Here is a 23,934-nt window from a genome sequence, read left to right as displayed (position 1 = left end):
CTTGATTGTAAAAGAAAATAGTCATTTATAAAACAAAAAGATTTTGTTAACTTTGTTAATAATGCTTACATGGTGGTCATATATTGCATTACAAAAACTGATTTTAGGTACTGTTTATTTAGTTGTATTTTATTTGAAAATGTATTTATAATTTTACTGATTAACTTCGCGCTTATTTATCTTTATTGAACTTATTGAACTCGTAGTGCCCGTTGCGTGTGTCTTATCTGGTAGTTGGATAGGTAGTGACTATATCGATATCTTGATGATAATATGATATTAAACACTTAAGTGTACGACGCTTTTATTTTGTGTGCAATCATTAAGTGATCGTATTCATTAAAAAATTTAAGTTTTCTCGCAAAATGGTGAAAAGAAAAAGTTGGGTATGGGATTATGCCAAACGTGAAGGTGATCGCGCCTTTTGTGATTTTTGTGACAGTGAAAATAATAATGAATATTCATGTGTAGGCGGCACGACAGGTTCTTTAATAAGACATTTACAAAATTGTCGTGGTATTACCACCAGGATTAGCACCAGAAGAATCTATACGAAAGAGGTAATTAATAAATTATATTTTTAATTAGTTATTCAAATAAAATAGGTAATTGTTAATTTTCTTAAATACTCGATGTCCTAAATATTAATCTCGATGTATACAAATATAAAATAATCAAATTATCTGCTCCGAGAGATGTTTTTCTACTGCTGGAAATAGTTACTTCGAAAAGGACATGTTTACTGACTAAAAATGTAAACATGCTGATATTTTTGTATCAAAATCGAGAATTGTTGCTCTAAATATATTTTTGAGTTTAGATGGGCATCACATGGATGCAAGCTCATTATTAAATTATAAATAAGATGTCTTTTTTGTTAATTATTTTGTTTATTTATTTATTATATTTCTTAGATTATTATTTATATATACATTTTTTTATTATTACATTATCTATTTGCTTAAATTTGTTTCATGTAGTTCTATATATATTAATAAACCAAAATTATTAACGTCAATAAATAAAACAATAATTGTTAATGTTATTTACAGAGCGTACCTAAACAGTTATAGGTACTTAATGTTAGACCTAGTTTACACATGGTCATTAGTCACTACATACAAGGACCGATGGCGACGAACGTGATTATATAAAATCATGTATTCACATAATTATCCAATTCACGGATTCACGTAAATATAATAATTCACAAATTCACGTGAATAAAATAATTCACGAATTCACGTGAATAAAATTATAAATACACGTGAAATTTTAAGCAACGGGTTATAAAAATTGAACCTTTATTTCATGTGAAAACGTATGCACGTGAAATAAGGAGCTCTAATTATAATAATAATAATAATAATAATTATATTTATATTAACAGTAGTACCTAAAGAAATTGAAACTGCTAGTTCAAATAATTAGTTTTACCCACTCACCCCTTCCAATTTCCGACTCTTTCAAATACCAAAATATTATTTAAAACATCTTTAATAATTAAAGATATTATGTAATATTTAATTATTAAACATGCTATTTTAAATAGTTAATACTTGTCTACTAGTAATATTTATATTAATTAAAATTTTTATTGATGATTTTTAATTTTTTTAACATTTCAATTTTCTAATTTCTAATTTAAATTGAACTACTTATAGTACGTGTTCGGTGCCACTGTATATTATTTATATTATATTTATTTATTATTATTATTTATATTACTTTACATTTATTTATTATTGTTATTATTATATTTCAAACGTCCTTTTAGATCGGACCTATATATGATGGAGTGATATTGATTTGAAATATTTTTATATTTCCACGTGATATGTTCGATAGGGATGGATCTTGATGATCCGATACCATTGTCTTGACTTCAAATATACCGTAACCTAGTATGTAAACACGCATACACACACACACACACACACACACACACACACACATACAAATGCGTACACATTCATACGATATGCATTGGAGAAGCAGAGTGCAGAGAGAGAGAGAATTGACGACGGGCGACGATGGGGCGGCAAACGGTTTACTCCTGGCAAAACTTCTTGTCAGATTCAGGATCGATCCTCCTCCCCACCTTGGACGCCCTCTGGTCGTCATGACCTAAAGTAACCACCGCCGCCGCCGTCGGGGGATGCATTCATACGTCACCACTGCCTCCTATTTTTTCGGCCGATTCATGTGCCGTCTGGCTACCGTGCGATCTGGCCGCGTGTTCATTCGCCGTTGATGCTGCCGGTCAAGTTACGACCGTCTTCAATTTGGACGCGAGTTGTTTCCCGTTTCTATCTTTTACCGTACACACAACAAGTACGTATGATTATTTTTATTACTGAACGCGTATTGCATTATTGCACGGCACTACGTTATTATGTTTACTGTAACTTTAACAAGTGTACAAAGTTGAAGGGGAAAAAAAAACACCTAGTTGGTCGCGCGTGCATTGTGATTTTTAACGCTTAGAACACGTGCTCATTAATCGTAACCCACCACGTAGCAGTAATATAATTGTAATACTTTATTTTCCGATCAAAACTATCGAATGAGGTTGAAATTATTTGTAGTATTAAATTTGATTTTGCGTCAAGTTTTTATAATTTAATAAAGCGATCTAAGTATATTAGACTATTTGTTTGGAATCTTTGAAAATAATCATCACCCATCATTCAAGTTGCTCTGATAAATTAAGTTTTTATTGTAATCATCACTTCGATTTATAACTAAAAAACATACATCTATTTTTACGTAAAATTTAACGATTATAGGTGTATTTTATAACTAGTTTCTATTTAAATACATTTATATTTAAATAATGTATTAAAACATGACATATTAACTCGTGAATACAAAAGTGCATAGCGTTTAGCATAAGTTAATTTTATCACAGATTAGAATTACACCATAGTAATTGAATAGTAAGGTGTTTTTAATAGCACCTGTCAATGCCGTAACATAAAATTATTAACACATAACTATATATATATATATATAAATTAGGTTAATAAATAATTGTAATTTAGTTTGATTAGTTTGAAATAGAAAATTCACTATCTTCTATTTATTATCTTATTATGAGTTATTCTATAAAAATTTATTTGGAAATTGTTGTTATAGGAGATTAAAACTTAAACAAATTATCGTCTTCAGTTGTGTGATATACGAGTACCTACATTATGGAAGATTGTTTGAAAACTTTTTGATCAAGTCATTGGAAACTGCTTTAGAATTGATAAAAGTCTATAAATCTTTAATCGGATATTGATGTTTAAAGTAGAGTTTTTGTTTTGAATCCAAAGTATTATGTCTTTTACGCCCAACGAAAATATATATTTTGAGGAACTATCACGTAGGTGCCAACATTACTAATGATTCAATCCCTGTTTTTATTTAAGTTAATATTCATGTTGTGTAGTATGAAGTCTTAAATGTAACTATCCAAAAAAAAGTGTAACATATGATAACTTACTAATTTTTAAGTAACATGATTATCGATCATACCGATAAAAGTATAGCATTTTTTATTATTAATAATTTTCAGTCCATTTATAATATTCAAATATGTTAGAGAAATTGTATAGAGTTTGTCATACTGCATTTGGAATAATCTCAATTAACTGATTAATCTGTTCATGATATATGAATATTATATTATTTTTAGCTTTGAAATTTAATGAAAATTACCAAAAGTTAAGCGTTTAGTTAAATACGAGTATATTACGCTTATTAATTAAAATAAATAACTTTATTTTTATTTTTATTTTCAAGTTGGGGTGACAGGTCATTTAACAGGTAATTTATATATAAAAAAGGCATTTAAACATTGCATATAAACTATAGATAACACAACAATACCTGTATATAAATTAATCAAAAAGTCAACTGTTATCTAATATAACTATATAACATAACTGGTATAAAGTAAAATAAAATAAAATATGAAATAATGTACTAAATAGATAATGGTAATAATATTAATGGTAACAATGGGTGATATATAAAGTGTGTTTAAATTTTGTCGTTCCAAAATTCTGCAATCTTTATAGTCTTGTTATTTGTGGCTTGTAAGTCTAATACGTCACATTTGATTGGATATCCGTTGTAATTTAGTAGGTGTGACATTGTCTGGATTTCTCCGCATACACAGCTTGTGGAAGGAAGACGACTAATCCAACCTAAGCATATCTTATTTACCATTTTTTTAGGTTCTCCCTCGAAAGTCCAACTTCTGTACGTAAGCGATATAGTGTCTTCCAGACCATCAATTTGTTATTATGTCCTAGGGGTAACTTTTCTTCGACTTTCTGCTAACCCTCTTCCTTTCATAACTTTAATCTTGCTGTCTGTGGGTTATCATCTAATTTATTCGTGAATTTTTGGAAGCTCTTTCTTGATTTTAGTCAAAAACCTTCAACCTTTGTATTATATATTGAGTGCCTTTCATTTCAGATTTCTAGATGCTAGTCTGTTCTTCAAATGGAATACACATATTTGAGTCTTCATTGGGTTAGGTTTCAGCTTCATGCTTTATAGTAGGTTAACATGGTTTTAATTAAGGCCTATAGTTTAGTTTATACTCCTTTAAAATCGTTATCTTTAACTGCTATGGCTGTATCATCGATATAGATTAAATGTTTAGCACCTGAAGTGACCGGTTGATCGTTCGTATATATTTATTAAAAATGGTTGGGGTCAGTACACTGCCTTGTGGAAGACCATTTTTTTTGCTTCCTGGTTTCACGTAAAATCATCTATGTTGGAATAGTGCCTTTATAATTTGCACAAAACCTTTGTCATTAGTTAGGTTGTAGATTTTACCTAATAAAATCCTATGGCTGATCATATTATAGGCTGCTGTCAGATCTATAAGGGCTACTCCAGTGATATTTCTCTTTTCGAAACCGTTTTCAATAAACTGGGTCATATTTAGTATCTGCCCTGTGCATGATTTAATTTTCCTGAAGCTTGCTTGTTCTTGTATCAATTTTTCGTCAATATATCCTATTATGCGATTGTGAAACATTTTTACAAAAGCTATGTATAAGTGACACAGAAGCAATACCGGCTGGAAGTTTTTGGGATATGTTGGTTCTTTACCGGGTTTTAAAAGAGTTATTATATGAGCTTTTCTCCATATTTTGGGCAATTTGTAAGTATATCTGATTTAATAAAATACCTTTAGAATTCATTATTTGGTCTTAAGACCAAATTCTTTTATTTGCTCTACATATATATATATCGTGCAGTTCAGCGGCTTTCCTATTTTTAAGAATATTTATGGCTTCATTTAATTCTTTCGTGTTGAATTGTTCTTTGACGTGCCCATCTTCTTCATTTTCAGTCGTGTGTTTTACTTGGCTCTTTTGTGATTTGTTTCTCTCTGACCTTTTCCGATTAAGAGAAGTTGGTGCGCAATTTGATCTAGTGTACTTATGTTTTGTGAATTCTTTTGTTTTGGATTGTTATTTAGTTTCTTCATTTAGCCCCATGTCTTTTAGCGACTGTGTTTCATATCTATGCTTTCTACTAAATTTATCTAATTTGCTCTCCTTTCTGTACCTATTGCTTCTTGTAAATATTCACCTTTATTTATGGTTTCATATCCAAAAGGGTCTTTCTCATACATTTCGGTGTATAATGTATGCGTTTTGTTAGCTCTGAGGGGAGGCCCGTTATATATTCTGTTCTCCAGTCCATTGGGATATGATTTCTCGATACTCCTTTAACTAATAATAGTCTCGTAATTTTTCGTGGTTGGTGCAAGGTTTGTGAACTCTGAATCCAGTTATATTTTAAAATTATTCCAATAAACCTTTCTGAAATTAAATATTATTTTCATTGACACTATAGTGGGTTTAATGGTGTCATTTATTGAACATACAATTGGACGATGTTGGGAGGCGTGGGATTGGTCTTGCTACTGTCTTGATACACTGCTGTTGTATGTTTTTATTGACCATGATCAAATTTGGGTTATACCCCCTTTTCCGCCGTTATGTATCCTTTCCTGGATACATATAATATCATATAGTGTTTCCATACATATATTTGCAAGGAGTATTTCTTTGTTACTAGTCAAACCCTCAATATTTATCAAGGTTATCGTCAGGGCTGGCTCTAAGAAAGGCCTTTTTGTAATTGACTTTGTTTGGTATTTATCATGTTTGGTCTATAAGACTCGAGCCCCGCGGTGAAAAGATTAGAGAAAGAATCACTAAATCGTTGCCTAGGTGTACCGCGTAGAGGTTTTTTCCTGACACCCAAAATAAATACCTAATTTAAAATAAATAAATTAAAAAATAAATAATTGATAAATAAATTTAAATAACTAATTTAAAGTTTCATGTTTTTGTAATAAACGTTAATGTTATGGAATGTGACTTATTACTAGAAATAAATATAATGAAACAGTTATTGACTTTTTACAAAAAATATAAAAATATAGGAAAAAAAATTAGAAATTATAGAATCTTGTTTTATATAATGAATTTTAATGTCATATACATTCCATTATTTAAAATTTTATAATTGACAAAATTAAAAAATGCTAATTTTAAAAATCGGAAAAATGAGGATTGCTTTATTATTCAGATTTCATACGTTTTATAGAAATTATAAATGCATTTTAAACATACAAATCTAAATTTAAAACAAAATTTACTAGATAGAGAAAAATAGCATGTTGCACTTGTGTAATCACAATTTAGATATTTAATTTGTATTAATTATAAAAATATAAACATAATATTATCAATAACAGCCCGGTAAAATAAATTCATAGTTTTTCACAAAATTATAATGTTTTGGGGTAAATTCAATTTATAAAAATACCATCGTTAGATATATTTTATAATTTTCCGTTATTTTTTTTATTTTTATTATTATCATGCCCGGTATGCATAATTTAAAAATATACAATTTATGACAATATTTATTATTATTTGATGATAATGTTAAGTACATTACAAAAAATATTTAAAATAAAAAAACAACTATAAAAATAATGAATGTTGGAGATATATCATGAACATAATAGAAAAAATATAATATCCAATTTTTTATACCAAGTTAATTTTAATATCTATAGAATAATTATCGATTGAAAATATTTGTATATTAAAAACAATACTTTCTTTATGATTTAGTAAGAAATTTAATGCATGGTATTAATCATATTTCATTATTCGAGAAAATAGTAGGATAAAAAAAAATAAATAAATAAATAAATAATAAATAATAAATAATAGTATGTTCTAAACGTTTCATACAGGTATTTATTTTAGAAAATGTACATTTAATCCATATTACACTTTAAAGTTTAGATATTATTTAATCTTAAATAATTGTTAAACAAAATGTGGTTATAATACAAAATCAAGGAAAAAATAAATATTTTGTAATTTTTTTTGTAACGTTATTAGCTGCTTGTCAAATCATCGTGTTCGAATTAAAAATAATCCATTGGCTATCTTGCAACAAAATGAATGAAATAAAATGACTATACACTAGTGCTTCGCATGGTCCGGTCTAGAACGGTCCTAATATATAAAAATTATTGAATCATCGGTTTGATCCGGTTCAATAATTTTTAGGAGTAGTTTGGTTCAGTTCTCAGATCAAATGTATTATTTTCAGTCCGGTCCAGTTTCAAAAAAAAGAAATGAAAATTAGTCCAGCCGGTCCCAATCATGGTACTTAAAATCTAAATACAGATATTGTGTACAGGTATTGTTATTTAAACAAATAAAACGTAAAAACTTATAACTTTAGGTATATATTTATTTATCAAATCGGGTATTCCAGTCCAGTGTAATACTAAACGCATAGTATGGTACGGTCTGGGTTAATACAGACAGAACCTTACGTAAAGGTCCATAGGTGGTCCAAAATGATTTAAGATTGGACCGACAGTTCGGTCTACGATCTACTTTATTAAATGTTATTTAATTACTGGTCCGGTCCGGTCTAAAAATAATATGAAGCCGTTGGTTTGGTCCAATTTTAGTCTTTTATTAACGTTTAAGTGTAGTTCGGTCCCCTGGTAAAATTTGTAGTCCGGTCTGGTCCTTAAAATAACGGACCGTGCAGAGCACTACTATACACCAAAGGAATACATTTATATACACTGCCTTTATTAATTTTTATTTGATTGTATTACCATTTGGATAATAAATATATTATATAATACACTATTTTCAAAATTATACAACTAAATTTATTAACATACAGTTAATATTATAACTTAGACTGTAAAAGCATCGAAATATTAAATAAATTGATAAATTATTAAAATAACTTAAGGTAATTATAATTAGGTTGGATTTTTATGAAAAATGCAATTTATTAAGACTGATTAAATGAGGTATTTATTAGTTTTAAAATGAGGTTTTATATTCAGTATAAACTTCATAAAACTCCTTAAGTTACAATTTAATATTATAATTCAGCTAATTTTAATAACTTGTCCCAAAAATACAGTGGTGTAAGTTCAAAATATTTTTTGTTATTGTTCATTTTTAAGTAAGTACAATCATATTGGTTTATCTTATAACTGTTTTAGCAATTTATTATAATTCATTATCTATGTATTTTATTATAAAACAAAAGCGTTAATTATTTTCGTATTTTTATTTTTAAACTAAGGAAATATTAATATTGAAAACAAGATTTTAAAATGCATTTTATTTTGCTTTATTTTAAGATTTTTTTAATGCATTAGTAAATTAGTGACTCTTTTTTTTCTGTTTCTTTTTAGTTTAATAAAGACATAATTTTTGGGTGGAGCAATATTTTTGGATGAATGATTTTGATTTTTAATATGTTATTAATAAAATTACAATTTATTAAGACTTAAACATAAAAAATTAATACTCAAGTTATTTTAATGAATGTGTTAGGTTTACACATTTTAAATCTCTTTGCACAATCAAACAGCAACCAGTCTCATAGGTGCATTTTATTATTTAAAGACTCATGATAAATTCTGCATTAAAAGAGATACTGTGATATTGTGATATTATAACCTAATAAGTGATCAAATGTTTTAGAAAATTCTATTTGCTTATATTTTTTCACCATATTCGTAACTTTTATGATTTTCTAGAAAACTATTAAAATGTTATATATATATATTAAATCAATAGTTTATTTACACTTTCTTCGCTTAAAATCTATGTATTTGTATAAACTTGGGCTTATCTAATACATTCTTAATAGCTACTATTGCTTAATTAACTGTTTCTTGTTTCCTGGAAGTGATTCAATGTTTAATAGATACCAACAGATGTGTATATAATTGTAATGTTTGTACAAAGTTTATGGAATATTTGCTACATGTTGATATTATAAATTTATTAATTATTAATAATTATGCATAAACTAATGAATTTATAACTAGTTTTTGTTTAGTATTAATATTTGTCACCATATTTGTTCATATTAAAGAATAGTGTTTAAATTAATTCTTTATATGAATAAAAATTAAACACGTTGATTTTTTTCCCATAGTTATATGATATAGTATGTGTATTGAATGTGTGTTATAAAATAAAATTCGTATTTTCCATTATTTTATTTTTATCAGAAACGAGAAATATTCATTGGAGATGAAATAGCGAATATACTTATTGTTGTGTATGGCGTATGATTTCCAATGGGAAAACATATAACAATTGTATTTAATGCAATTGTTGGATGTCAAGACAACATTGAAAAATATTAACCTTTTTATTCTTCATAATATTTTTTCACATGTATAAAAATGTATGTTATATAAATTTAGAAATTTATTTGAACTAATCGATTTCTCAGTAGTTCAAGAAACGCATGTTAACATTTTAATACTTTTTAAATTAGGTATTTCAGTAGTTTTACTGAAATTATAATATAAAATATCGTGTTATAATAATTTGCAATTATATATTCAATTTTAATTATAATACCATTAAAATTCATTCCTAACATGAATTAATTAATGAACATTAATTAGTAAAGGTACGTTTAAGAATTAAAATCAGTCAAACTTAAAACTTTAATCAGCTCCAAATTAATTATTACATTTGGCAAAAGCTCCCTTGTATTTTATCTGCCACAAAATTAATCTCAACTGAAGTTTTCTGACCACCTTAGGATCATTAAACAAACACAATTTGGTTGTTATGTTCGTTGAAAAAGAAATATTGAACACGTGTTAAATGGATTTTCAATGTCTAATACTTAAAAACATTAATTAATTGAAAAACTTGTACTTAGAATTAATTTGATGTTGCAATTAGTTAAAATCTTAGATTTATGATGACACTAAGTGATGTAATATCGATAATGTTGATATTGATATGTGGTTGTTCCAAAAGGTGTTCTGAAGCAATTATTTATTTACTAGAGTTGAATACAATTATATAAACAATTTTTAATACATATAGTTTTCGTGTTTATGTATATATATTAAATTGTATTTAAAAATAAAATTTTACCTATTATTTCATACAATATTTTTATTAAATATTAAAATGAGAAAATGGTAAACTATTCTTAAGTTATATAGTAGTAAAGTTGTAAAGTTACAAAATATAATGAAAAAATATATACTATAATTTATTTTTTCGCTTAATATGTTTTAGAAATAAGCATAATATACATTTTGATATCAATACAAATTTAGTAATATTAAATACCAAAAATAAAATTTACATTCATTCAGTTTTAAAAGAGTTATATATATTTATATACTACTATACATAGTACTAAACGAAAAAAAAAATTAATAATATTTTAAATATACTAACTGTTTTTAAAAATAATATCTTATACCAATACATTTAAGATAATAATAAATAATAATAACTTAAGTATTTATAATTCTGTGTCTAATAAAAATTCATTTTAAATAATTTCTTCTATTAATATAAATTAACTCTATATAAAACGTTCAATTTTTCTCAATGATTCCTTCTTTTATTTTTTCATATTCAGTCAAGATTGACTGTATATACTTGACAATGCAATTTTAATTCGAAATTGGATGTACTTAAAAATATAATACATTTACAATTTAACTTCATGTTAAACATTTATTTATTTATTTATATAAGCTATTTGTTTATTTATTTATATATTAATTTACAAGTAATAACCATTTAATAATTTTAAATTTTATTTTATTCTAATTATTTTATTAAATATAATGTGGTTATTAATAGTTATCTTTGGAGTATGTACTTATAGAAATAATTTAGTATTAATTCAAATAAAATAATTTTAAAATAAAAAATATTGTTTTTCATTACAAAAAAAAACCACATTTTTGATTTATTTTATTTAGTTCAACATTATTCTTAGTAAAATCCTAAGTGTTATATTGTTAACCATTTATCTAATTAAACTATAAATTAGTTAGTTCTTAATTACATTTTTATTAAAGTGAATTGTTAGGCCTTCGCTCAACTTCTAGGTGGTTAAAGGGATATAAGTTATTAATGGGGTATGGTCTATTAATCGAGATTTAGCATGTTAAATTGTGAAAATTGAATCTCATTAAAGTTCAGGCCATTTTTGTAGGTTGATAATAAATGAAAGTTTCATAAATTAACTAAAATCTTCGACTTAATTAATTTATATTATATCCATAATATATAATATAAATATACAAATAATTTATACTTTTATTTCATTTCATTATTAAGTGATTGTCTAGAAAATAATTTTATGAATTCGTAATTAATATGAAATGAAATCATGATATTTTAATTATTATTAGAACTATAAGTAATTTACTTAACGTCACTGGATCTATTAATTTTATACTTAAAAATGTTTAAAAAAGGTAAATAATATGGTATGTAAATTGTTACAAATTTTTACAGTTCAAATTGAAAACAAAACAATATTGATCTTTGAAATTATTGTATATTTAATAGATAACCTTCCAATTATTATCTCCAAGCATATATTAAAATATAAAAGCTTGTTTCTAAATGCTACAGGCTTGTGCAAAAAATAATATTTATAGTTTATTTAATAACTATTTATTACAGTACTCATTTAGTAATCTATTACTGGAATTCAGTTTGATTAAGTTTTGTGGAAGTTGTTGATGTAAACTATCAAATAATTGGTAATTTATTATAGTTTACATAAATCATTTTTACGTTTTAATACCAGAGAGGGGAATGGCAGATCGGGCGAATGAAAATTTCCCGATGGGTCGGTCGAAAGTTAAATAGTGGATCCGGTCCTTTTGGTTGTAAATATATTTAATTGTGATTTTTATAATACAATATTAATTTTCCTATATTTAAAATTAAAAATTAAAAAAAATTAATTTACAGTAATGTTCAATATTACGTAGTTTCCGCACTAGAATAATTATTAAAACCCAATTTACCACTTAGGACTGCCTAAATTATTAATTCCTTAATAAATAAGTTAAGAAATATTGTTTGTTTTGTATTTATATAATGTGTTATAGTTCATGTTTTGAATATTCAACTGAAAAAATATGCAGTATAATAACATAAATGTTGAAAAAGTGTAATAAATTAAAGAATGGTTTTTGAGCTGCTTAAAAAAAAAAAAATTCAGGTCGCTCTGAAAGAGCCAGTCCACCCCTGTTAAATATATGAATTAGACATAATTGTACCCAAAGTAAAATTAAGTTAATATGGAAACTTAAAATTAATTTAAATTCGATTATTTATAATGGCATTATAATTATAAATAATAAGTAATAAAAAATCATTATCAGGTAGATACAAAGTCATTAAAATCGTTACTGTAACGAGTCTTATTTTATAATCATAATCATACTCCACTCTAAGCAATAATAAATTTCTAAATTTAAATTATTTTTTCTACATTAATTTACAAGTATTAATAATTTAATAATTTTTGTTTTGTTTAATTACTTTATTATAATTTAAATGTGTTTCCAATATATATATATATATATATATATATAAAATGTTAATTGTGAATAATTTAAAATCCACTTTATGTTTACTATTGATTTATATTCTATCAAACGAATATTAATAACTTACTTAACCTTTAAGATAGACTATACTTTGTACTATAGTTAATAGTTAAATTAGATAGGGAGCATCTAAGTTATGCAGTTAAATTTAACAACAAATATCAGGGTATAATTATCAAAAAGACTCTTTAATGTAATAAAACTATCTCTTCACTAAAAAAAATTTTATGTTCGATACAGATCAAATAATTTAGTAGTAATAGTAGTTTTAGTAGAATTAGTTTTCGTTAGAAATCAAAATCGTGGATATTTAATTAATCTGATTATAGCTTAGCAAAAATATTTAATTAGATAAAATATTTAATTTCAATATTTTATTATCTTTTATTGGTAAATTTATTGTTTTAGTAAAGGTTCTTATAATGAAGTTGGGTATTTTTTTTCTATACTGTTTTTCCTAATAACTTATTTACTCAAATTATTTTGAAATAAAAATTATACATTTTTGTTATTATTTATTATTATTTGATTAAATATAAAATTAGAGAGTTCTATCACGTATTAATGAAATTTGAACATTTGAACAACGAATTATTGCTTGAATTTTATTTAGGTACCTACATAGTTTTTTTTAAAAAAAATTCTATTTTACTTCGAGAATTATTTTTCTATAAAAGCTTCAATTTATCAAAGATGTTATGAGTATCTTATAATACATGTAGAAAAAAATATGTATTTAGGATTTCTTTGAATCGTTTATTTTTATTAAATATACTAATAAATACACTTAATTAATACATTTTAATAAATTGTACTATATTTCCGTAATTTATTCTATCAAGCACTTGACCGTAATTTATTTTTGTTGTAATGTGTTTGATTATTGATATTTTATTTCCTGCATCCGTTTTTATAATTCTTAACCATTCTGTACTACTTCAATCTATCTGTAAGGTACAGTGTTGAATCCAGATAATTACGTTTTTAATTTGGTTAAAGATAAAGATAGTGTACCAAACAATTATTTAGATAAAGATAAAAATAAGCTTAATTAAAATTATCTTTATAAAATATAAAATATAATCATAATTAATCTAAATAAAAAGCGGATATATTTTTAAATATAATGATTTTAAATTAAATTATCAGGTCTATCGTGAATAAAACATTTTGTATTTTCTTAAGGTGTTTGAAATATGTTTCGATTTTACTTTGTTTAGAATAAAATAATTTAGAGAAGAATTTGATAATTTATATTTATTTCTGTACCTCATTTAAGCGTTGATGCTTTTCGTGGTAAGACCGATGGTGTTGGAAAAATAATAGCGAATGGTTAGTAATGGTTGGTGATAGATGAGCAATAGTTATCTGCTGACATTCTAATCTCGATACTCGTAATAGTGTTAATTTTCATGTGGGTTACCTTACGATACAATCAATAACGACTGTTTATTAAGACGTAACTTTTTATCTTATCCGTGTATAATTTTGAGTGTCGAAAATGGAAATTTTTGATCAATTTTAAAAAAGTTGTCAACATTCCTTGTGATGAAATCTTGTCTATTAATTTTAAGGATGCTCTAAATATTAATTTAGATATAAAAGAATGTCCCCAATTTTGCATTCATTACTAAACCTCTTTATAATGTACTTAGAAAAGGAGCTATTTTTGAGTTTGAAGAAGAATAATTAAAATAATTTGACTCTATTAAGGAACATTTGGGAGCACAGCTTTTATTAGCCATTTATAGTCCAAAAGCGGTTACAGAATTTCAATGTGACTTTAGTATACACGGATACGGTGCTATTTTTCTTCAGAAGCAGATTGATGACTAACTCCATATTTTACTATAGTTACAGAACTACGGAAATCGAATCGCGATACTACATATGAGTCTATAGCTATGAGCTTGAAATGTTAGTTATTATTAATTATATTAAACGCTTTCACATTTATTCATTAGAAATATATTTTAAAATAGTTACTGACTGTAATAGTGTCATATTAAAGTGAAAGGACATATTGACCTACGTATTGTTAGGTGGGCTATGTTCCTTCAAAACTATTCATATGATATTGAGCACCGATCAGGATCACGCATGCAGCATGTTAATGCGTTAAGCCTTTGCAAACAAATAGTCGCACTAGAAACTTGCATTTTAAATTAAACTCTAACCATTTTAAGCAGGGAATTGATTTGAATATTTTTAAATATATCGAAAAATCGGAGCCCTCGTTATTCGAATTACGCAATTAACTTTTGTACTGTAAAAGTAATAATCGATTGCTATTTTATGTTCCAACAAGTATGCTTGAGCAAGTAATTCGTTCTTATCATGACAAAATGTGCCACGAAGGTGAAAATAAAATTAATTGATTAAACAAATATATTGGTTCTCAAAATTAACATAACACGTTAAAATATATATAGTTAACTGCCTCAATGTATAATATTTTCCTCGAAAGAAGGTAAAGGAGAAGGATTATCAAATTTAATCGACAAAGGGAACAAGCCATTTCAGACTACTCGTATACATATCGACCATTTTGGACCCCTAAATCAAACTAGAGGTCGATTTAAACATATCTTAGTAATGCATTTAGCAAGTATTTGAGCTTATATCTTGTTTGTACAACTGCAGCAAATGAAACATGGTCAAAACTGTTACAGTATTTTACCTATTATAGTAAACCTATTAAAGTTGTATCTGACCGAAGGTCTTATTTCCGCTCAGAAAGATTTCGAGAATTTTGTTAAAATTATGATATAAAACACAAAAATACTGCAGTAGGTTCACTAACAGCGAATGGTCAAGTTAAATGGTATACTATTGGACAAAATGTTATCTAAATTAACGTATGAACATACTAATGATTGAACTAAAAAGGGTGTTTCAAAAAGAACGCAGGATTTAAATCTGCTATAAATTAAATTTATTTATTTTAAAAAAACATAACAAATATATAATTTTCTTCAGAAAAGTTAAGGATTAACAGTGAAATGCAATATCGGGCATATATTTAAATCCTGCATTCTTTTCGAGACACTTAATACATTTAAAATTCAATTTTAAATAAATAAATAAAAATGTATAAATACTGATCACACTGTGCAAACTTTTGTTTAGTATAAATCAAGTAGACGAGCAAAACGATTACGTCTAATTATATTTACAGGCAATTAATGCGATTTACGTTGTTGATGGTAACTCTAGTGTATATTAATAAAATCAAGTTTGATGATCAAGAAAATTTAAGGATAGGTTAATTCCATAATAAAACTTAATATGATTCGACAAAACAGACAGCTGCTAAGTATACGGTAGGCGAATACGTTATGATTAGAAATGTTGACACTACACCATTATGCCAAAAACTTTTAGAATAGGTAAACTTTATGTTGTAACCGATATCGAAAGACACCAGATAACTCAAATCCCATAAAATACCATAATCGCCGCTAGGGATATTAAACATTGGATTAAAAATTAATCTTTTTTTAATTATCTTGTTAACTTTTATAATATAAGTTATAATTAATTTATTATCATTTATGTTAACTTATTATACTGATCATATTACTATTTTATTAGTTTACTATAATTATTTTTGTTTTCTGATTTTCAATATTAATTATACAAATTAGAAGAAATGATGTACTAAATAATTAAATTATGTATTTATTCTGTACATATCGAAAACGATCTTAGGGGTCAGATATGGCCGAAGCTATAGTTATTATTATTATCATTTTGCTCATTATCGATTGGACGCATTCCGAGCATATGACGCTCTAGCGAAGTCATAATTGAACCGTAGTGCGTCAAGACGCCGTATGATCTTTGTTTGCGTCTTCCATATATATGTTCTTTTTCTTATTCTATTACATTTAATACAATATCGTGATAAATATTTTACTGGATATTATAAATATTTACTTGGTCACCTTGGTCAAATTGGTAATCAAGTACTGCAAAACAATCTAGAATATATATACTTATACGTACCTGCGCTTAATAATAGTTAAATTTAGTTAATACTTATTAGGATATAAGTATTCGCCAACATTTTAGTAAATGTATGGATACTTTTTTAATCATATTAATTTTAAATACAAATTTTCATTATTGAATATTTTTGTCGCAGCTTCACAGGCGATGCGCAGGTAAATCCCCGAGTCTCCAATGCACTCAAAATATTAATTAAGTATTATATATTAAAAAAAATATCTAAATAAATAAATATATAACATTTATATTTCTATCTAGATTGAATAATAGATTATTAATATTTTATGAAGATAAATCTCAACTCTGCTAAGGGTTACCTTAATATATAATTGTGTTTAAGATAATAAATTATGAATATAGAAATGTATTTGGTATACACAAACTCAATGTCTTGATTAGGTATTCTAGCGTTATTGAGATTCTAACTAAATCTTTTTAAGTCGTTACCTTTATTAGTAAAAAATCGATAATATTTAATATTAATTTATTATCTATAATAAAGAATAAAAAATTGATTAGAAATATTTATTATATTTTTTAATATTATGCAATTTAATCGTAAATATAGCATGATTAACATTAATTGGAATAAATAAAATTACATTTATATAAATACTGTTGATGAAAATTAAGATCGATAACAAATAAGTTGTGTTTAATTATTATATCGGTATTAGGTGTTATTAAATATATTAGGCAATTAGATATGTTTATTTTTTTACTAAGCAGTTTTAATAATATAACCTTACTATATGTAAACGTATAATAGCAAAAGTCGAGTTGTGAGACAAAAAGAGTAACTTTGAAATATTATTTTTGAATTATTGTTAATAAAATGTTCGTATTTCGTATAAGATTTGACGATAGTATATATATGATTCAAACATTTTTGTATAACGGAAAAAATGTATTCAGTTTTAAACGATCATTTAATTTTAAGGAAAATTTGTTTTAATATGCATGGTTTTAGTTTTCAAAGTTTTGACCTTAATACGTGTACGTCGAAATGACGGTGTACAAAATCTCCAACAATGTCTTATAGATCAACTGTATATAATGCATATTTTGTAATCACTTACAGGTCTATCTTGAATTTATGGTGGTATGGAACGCAATAATGATTTATCCAGTAAACAAGGAAATGGGGATGAAAATAAAGAACGTTGGAATTTTGGCAGTCGTACAACATAGGTTTTACTGTGGGAATTGCATGTATTACATATATTCAGGGAATATTTACTCACACACTTTATTATATACATTGGGAGCGTTTAGTATTGTATTCGTATTTTTTTTTTTTTATTCAGTTTATATTTTATCCTTTAGGTTTCTTAAAATATAGGTCATTTTAAAAATAAAAATTATACGATGATATTTTGTATTTATATTTTTCATTTAATTATAGTTAATAATTAAGAGATTTAACCATAAAATAAATTTTCTATCAGATATCGAGTAATAAAATATAATCTTTGTAATATTTTCATCAAATTTATATTTAAAAATAGTAAAACAGCTAAGAATTAAACAAATCATGATTTATAGTTCCAAACATGTTACGTTGCGAATTTTAAAATTTCTGGCTAATTCTTGCAAGGCGATCTGAATCACATAACGTTGAGTTTTTGGTATTTTCGAGGTAGTTTGTGTGAAAAGGGATCTAGGGGAGAATGATTGGGAGGGCTGTGCTTTTTCGGCCGTTGGCAGTGAGGGCACCGGGGTTAAGAAATACGTATCTATCAGGGTAGATGCTGGTGGTTCAGTATTTTATACCTATGGGCGGTGGTATATTCTCGTGGTTGTTCCAGTGGTCGTAGACCAGTCAGGTGTGCTTGCTCATTGATCTCAATGGACGTTTAACTAAATTTAATTTACAGTTCCTACTTTTGTATTTTAAAATACAAAACGTAACAATTTTTTGTTTTTTAAATCGTTACTTTAACATTTGAGTAGGTCTATTATGATTTCATACATTTATAGCTTATGAAAATTAGATGATTGTTGATTTTATTATTATTATTATTATTATTGATAACATCTCTTATATCATGAAAGTAATAAGTATTTATTGAAGTAGTTCTTACCAAAAAACCGTCAGCTAATACACTAATAGATCAATAGATGTTAAGTATAATATATGTGGTGAAAATGATAGGCTTTAATAGAAAACATGATGTTTTTGAAATGAAATGTAAATGGCATATTTATAGGTTAAAATATTTAGAGCCACTACGTTTTAAGTTGAATGTTACTATTGGACAATTAGTATAGACCAGGGATGGCAAACCTTTTGAATCCAAAATTACAACTTTTTTTTTTTTTTTTTATAGAGCGTGCCACGAAAAAAATATTAAAAATATTATATTTTGTTATATTATAATTTAATTGTATAATTAATGTATTAGTATAAAAAGGTAAGTTTAGGTACCTAATAATAATAATATAAAATAAATAATAATTATAATTATAATAATATTGCTTTATTTATTATTTATATTAAATTATATTGTAGGTCTTATAATATTATATAATATATAACAGTAAACATTTTCGCGTGCCATCTCGGACACACGTGCCATGGATTTGCCATCTCTGGTATAAACCATATAGATACTTATATACACAGTTCAATTTTAATGCTTTAGCTGAATATACATGTCAAATGACATATACCTTTTCAATGTCGTAACCATTACAGAAGACCGGATGACTATTAAAAGTTTGATGTTGAATATATATCTTATTGTATTTTTTTTTTATACTTAACGACAAAACTATTGAATTCCCCCCCCCCCACTCCGTAAAGTATATAGGTAGTATAAATTTATGTTTTAGTTATTTTATCTTTCTCACAACTTCCAAAATATTAATTACCTATATGTAATAATAACTGTCCATGTCTGATGTTTGAAATTGAAATAATACGGAAAATAAATACGAAAAATAGAAGTATATAATATGTAAACTTGTATTAACTTTTCTATAGAATCCATTGTTTGATTTAAGTAGTTACATTTAAAGGTTTTTCTAACACATTTACAAGTTCTTTGGGCAATTACGTGAAATACAATCATGGAAATTTAAATAACATCTAAAATATATTTCTTTACTTAGCATTCTTCGCGGTGATTATTGGTGATTTTCTTGAGTTTTTTTCAAAAACATTTATTTTTTTATTTGAAATAAAAACCTATAAATCAGCTAATATGCAATCTGTTTTCTCAAAAAATACATGTAAGTTCCTTTACTTATTCAAGAAAAGTTTCAAGAAGTATATTATAAATTAATAGAATAAAAAGAGAAAATTCTTAGTTCATAATTAAAGGTTACTATTCTTAAGTGACTTAAGCCATTTGTGTTCACTAATTAGTAATTAATATTAACTTCTTGTTTAAGTAAAGTTATAAAAAAAGGAATATGTATTTCTGTAAAACTGATATCTTATACTAAATAAAGTATTAATAAATATTATGCTGTACAAATGAATTTGCGCACTATTTTATCTTAATATAGTTAAACAAAATATTTACGAATAAAATCATGGGTTTTGACTAAAAATAAATACTAATACTAATACTGTATACTAATTTCATTGTAGATTTTTTTTACTTCTCAGGCTCCTTGTATTTACTTACTTAAGTGTTTTGTTGATATCTCACGTGTCTAATAAAGGCACAATATATGTTTATTATAGATTCTCTTTTCGATGTATTTATATTCAGTTCTACAAGTTTGTTGATAAAAGTATAAGTTAAAGCAAATAAATGTATAAATTCGTACCTACATATAGGAGTAGTTAATATACATATAGACAAAAACTGCGTTAAACTTTTGAATGGAAAATTGCGTACCAAGAAGAAGTTTTTTATAACTATTTTATTCAATTACTTTCTAATTTAAATACAATTTATTTTAGAATACATGGATGCTCCTTGCATGATTCAAAAATAGAAAATAAAAACTTGATAATAGTTTACACAACCTAATCAATGAATTAAGGTAGGTACATAATTTTTATAATTTTCCGTCATCCTGGGTTTAAAAAAATACAACCAATAATCTATTATTGACAGTTGCAATAAAATTCGACCAATTTTTGTGTATACAACATACAATAGTAGTTCCTAACCATGTGCGAGTATTTATTCAATTTTATTCAAATTCATTAACATTGTAGTAAAAAAATGAAAAGTAAGTTTCATTTATTAATCGAAATTAATTTCTTATGGTTCATTAAGAATTATAAAAATAAAAGTTTTCTGCAAAATATTAAAATAAGCGGATATAATGTAACATGGTGAATTTATTTTAGTAAATGGACATTCATGTAATGGAATAATGTATTCACAGTTTTAAAAATGTCAGGACTATTTTAATGATTTTTTTCAGATTTAGCAACAAAATAAATTGAATTGACCAAAAAAAAAAAATTAATTATGTACTTAGCTATTATTAAATTATTAAATAATATTGTATTATCTGATTGAATGAACTAAATTATATTTATTAAGTTGAAAATATGTTTCATAGTAGTCATAACAGAAAAGCGAACTGATCAAAGAACGATGTAGGTTTTAACATTTTGTTTTATTATTTTTTTAAAATTTAATTCCAGTAAATCTTTAATTTGTAAAAAGTGGGTATGTGATTTGTGTGTAAACTATTCGGATAATATATGCATACATATCTATGTATATAAAAATCTCGTGTCACAATGTATTTGACCCATACTCCTCCGAAACGATTTAACCGATTTGATTGAAACTTTTTATATACATTTGGTAGGTCTGCAAATAGGTTTTTATCTATTTTTATATTCCTAAGTGCTATTGTTTAATAAATCGTAGTTTAGTTTAATAATTTTTGACCAGGTCGATAACTGCGGGATTAAAAATGAATTATTTAATGATTTATAAATATATATATATATATATATATATTTATTTAAAAACTATTAATTTTATTTTTGGTATTAAATGAGTGTTATTACATAAATATTAAACAACTAGATCCCGCAACAGGTGCCAAAACAAACAAAAATGTTAGTTCGAAGGATTATTATGCATATCGGTTGATGACTAGACGCGATCAGGACAACGTTATTCTACGATATCGTGAGTTTTGTCAATAATTTATGGTCGATATGTATGTAAAGATAGAGAGCGAATGATTACGATACTTGAAATTCAATCAAAAAAATCTATGTGCAGAAGATTCTAAAAACAATTGTTAGATATCGGTGATGGGAAAATTACTACAGATGAAACGGGATGCATACAATTACCGACGGATTTCTGCACAATCAATGATTCACAAGATGCTCTTATTGACCAGATATTTCCCAATATATACAGATAATACACATATCATGAGTGGCTGGCAGAAAGAGCAATTTTAGTAGCAAAATATGTGGACGTAAACGAATTGAATCTCAATATACAACATTTATTACCAAGAGACTTGGTGTCATACAAATCTATTGATACAGTTTGCGATGCTACTGAAGCTGTAAATTATCCAACAGAGTTTTTAACTCATTGGATTTAGCAGACATGCCACCGCATAATTTACAACTGAAGGTTGGATCTCCAGTTATCATTTTAAATAAAGCCATCATTTTAAATGGCAAATTCCGAAGTGAAAATATATTATAACCGCGAATCCCTATTATACCCACAGATGTGCCAATAAAATTTAAACGCCTTTAATTTCCAATTAGATTAGAATTTGCAATGACTATCAATGAGTCTCGAGGTCAAATGATATCTGTCTGTGGCTTAGATTTGAGCGCATCATGTTTTTCACACGGACAATTATACGTGGCATGATCTCGAACCATCCAGTTTGTGTTGGCGAAAGATGGGATAACAAAAAATATTGTACACTCTGTTGCATTAAGATTAAGGGATAGATATTGTTTTTTACTAATATTGTCATAATTAGCGATGTATATAATTTTAATGGATCAATTTTAATAAATTATTAAAAAAATAAATGTTTGATGTTTATTCATTTTTATATTTCGTCATCGTTCACAGCACTCTATACCTCTTCCACTTATATACCACATCCTTATGCACTTATATTAAATTAGATATTTTTTTCTATCAAAAATTGTCTAGAAATAATTTATATGACATAACAACGTTTGTCGGGTCAGCTTATTCATATATATATATATTATATTGATTAACAGCAGGCTAGAGAGATTATTTACTAAGTACTTAAGCAGTAGTAAAACCCATCACGGTGATTATATTATAATAGTTAATAGTTGTTAGTAATGTTTGAAGAAACGGGTCACCACACAATATTCTGTTTAATCATCTATGACGGTAGCAGTCATGTACGACGATAGTGTGTTGGTTGGTAGTTCAGTGATTAGTTAGTTGTGGACTTAAGTATGACACATTTTAGAAATTTGATTCAAGGTTCGAATCTTTATGTCTTTGTAGGAGTCTTTACATTATATCAGGGCGCTGAGGATACAAACCGGGCAGAGATAATTAGAACGTTTTAGATTGTTTGGATATTAGAAGGTTTTGCCCGATGATGTATATCTATTATGGTTTAAGTTTAGACATATAAATTATTATTTTGTAGTTGATATTCAATTTTGAACGCAAGAGCAAGGGTCTTATAAGATGAAGACAAGAATTTAAGGCTTTAGTTTATATTATAGATGAGAGTTCGAGGTTAGTTTTTTGTCGAGAATAAGACGCAGGTATTAAATCTTTGAGATGGTAGAAATAGAGTATTCTAATGTATAAAAAAAATAAAGCATATTTTGTAATTTCAATAAATACTTGTTTTAACATTATAGAATACTTTAATATTCTAAGTTATATTAGAATAAATGTAATTATTATATTGTATAATGTATTATGTTAAAATATTTAATCGAAATATTTACAAATACATTACTTTTTAAG

The 23,934-nt window shown here is 25.8% G+C and overlaps 1 protein-coding gene across 3 annotated transcripts in view; it reads left to right on the top strand.

The window, feature by feature from the left end:
- The first annotated feature begins 2,189 nt into the window (after positions 1–2,189).
- Positions 2,190–23,934, top strand: part of LOC112685494 (glutamate receptor ionotropic, NMDA 1-like) — a 208,795-nt gene continuing 187,050 nt past the window's right edge. For 2 of the 3 annotated variants that reach the window (XM_025557424.1, XM_025557419.1), the window contains exon 1: positions 2,190–2,334. The gene's annotated coding sequence lies outside the window, so the exon portion shown is untranslated. Of the gene's footprint in view, positions 2,335–20,918; positions 21,002–23,934 lie in introns of all 3 variants that reach the window. The other variant, XM_025557414.1, reaches the window with a different exon arrangement.

The sequence above is a fragment of the Sipha flava genome, unplaced genomic scaffold (genome assembly GCF_003268045.1).
Source record: "Sipha flava isolate LNK unplaced genomic scaffold, YSA_version1 107_pilon_pilon, whole genome shotgun sequence".
Lineage (NCBI taxonomy): Eukaryota > Metazoa > Arthropoda > Insecta > Hemiptera > Aphididae > Sipha > Sipha flava.
Note: the sequence above shows the minus strand (reverse complement) of the source record. Positions and strands in the feature narration are given on the sequence as shown.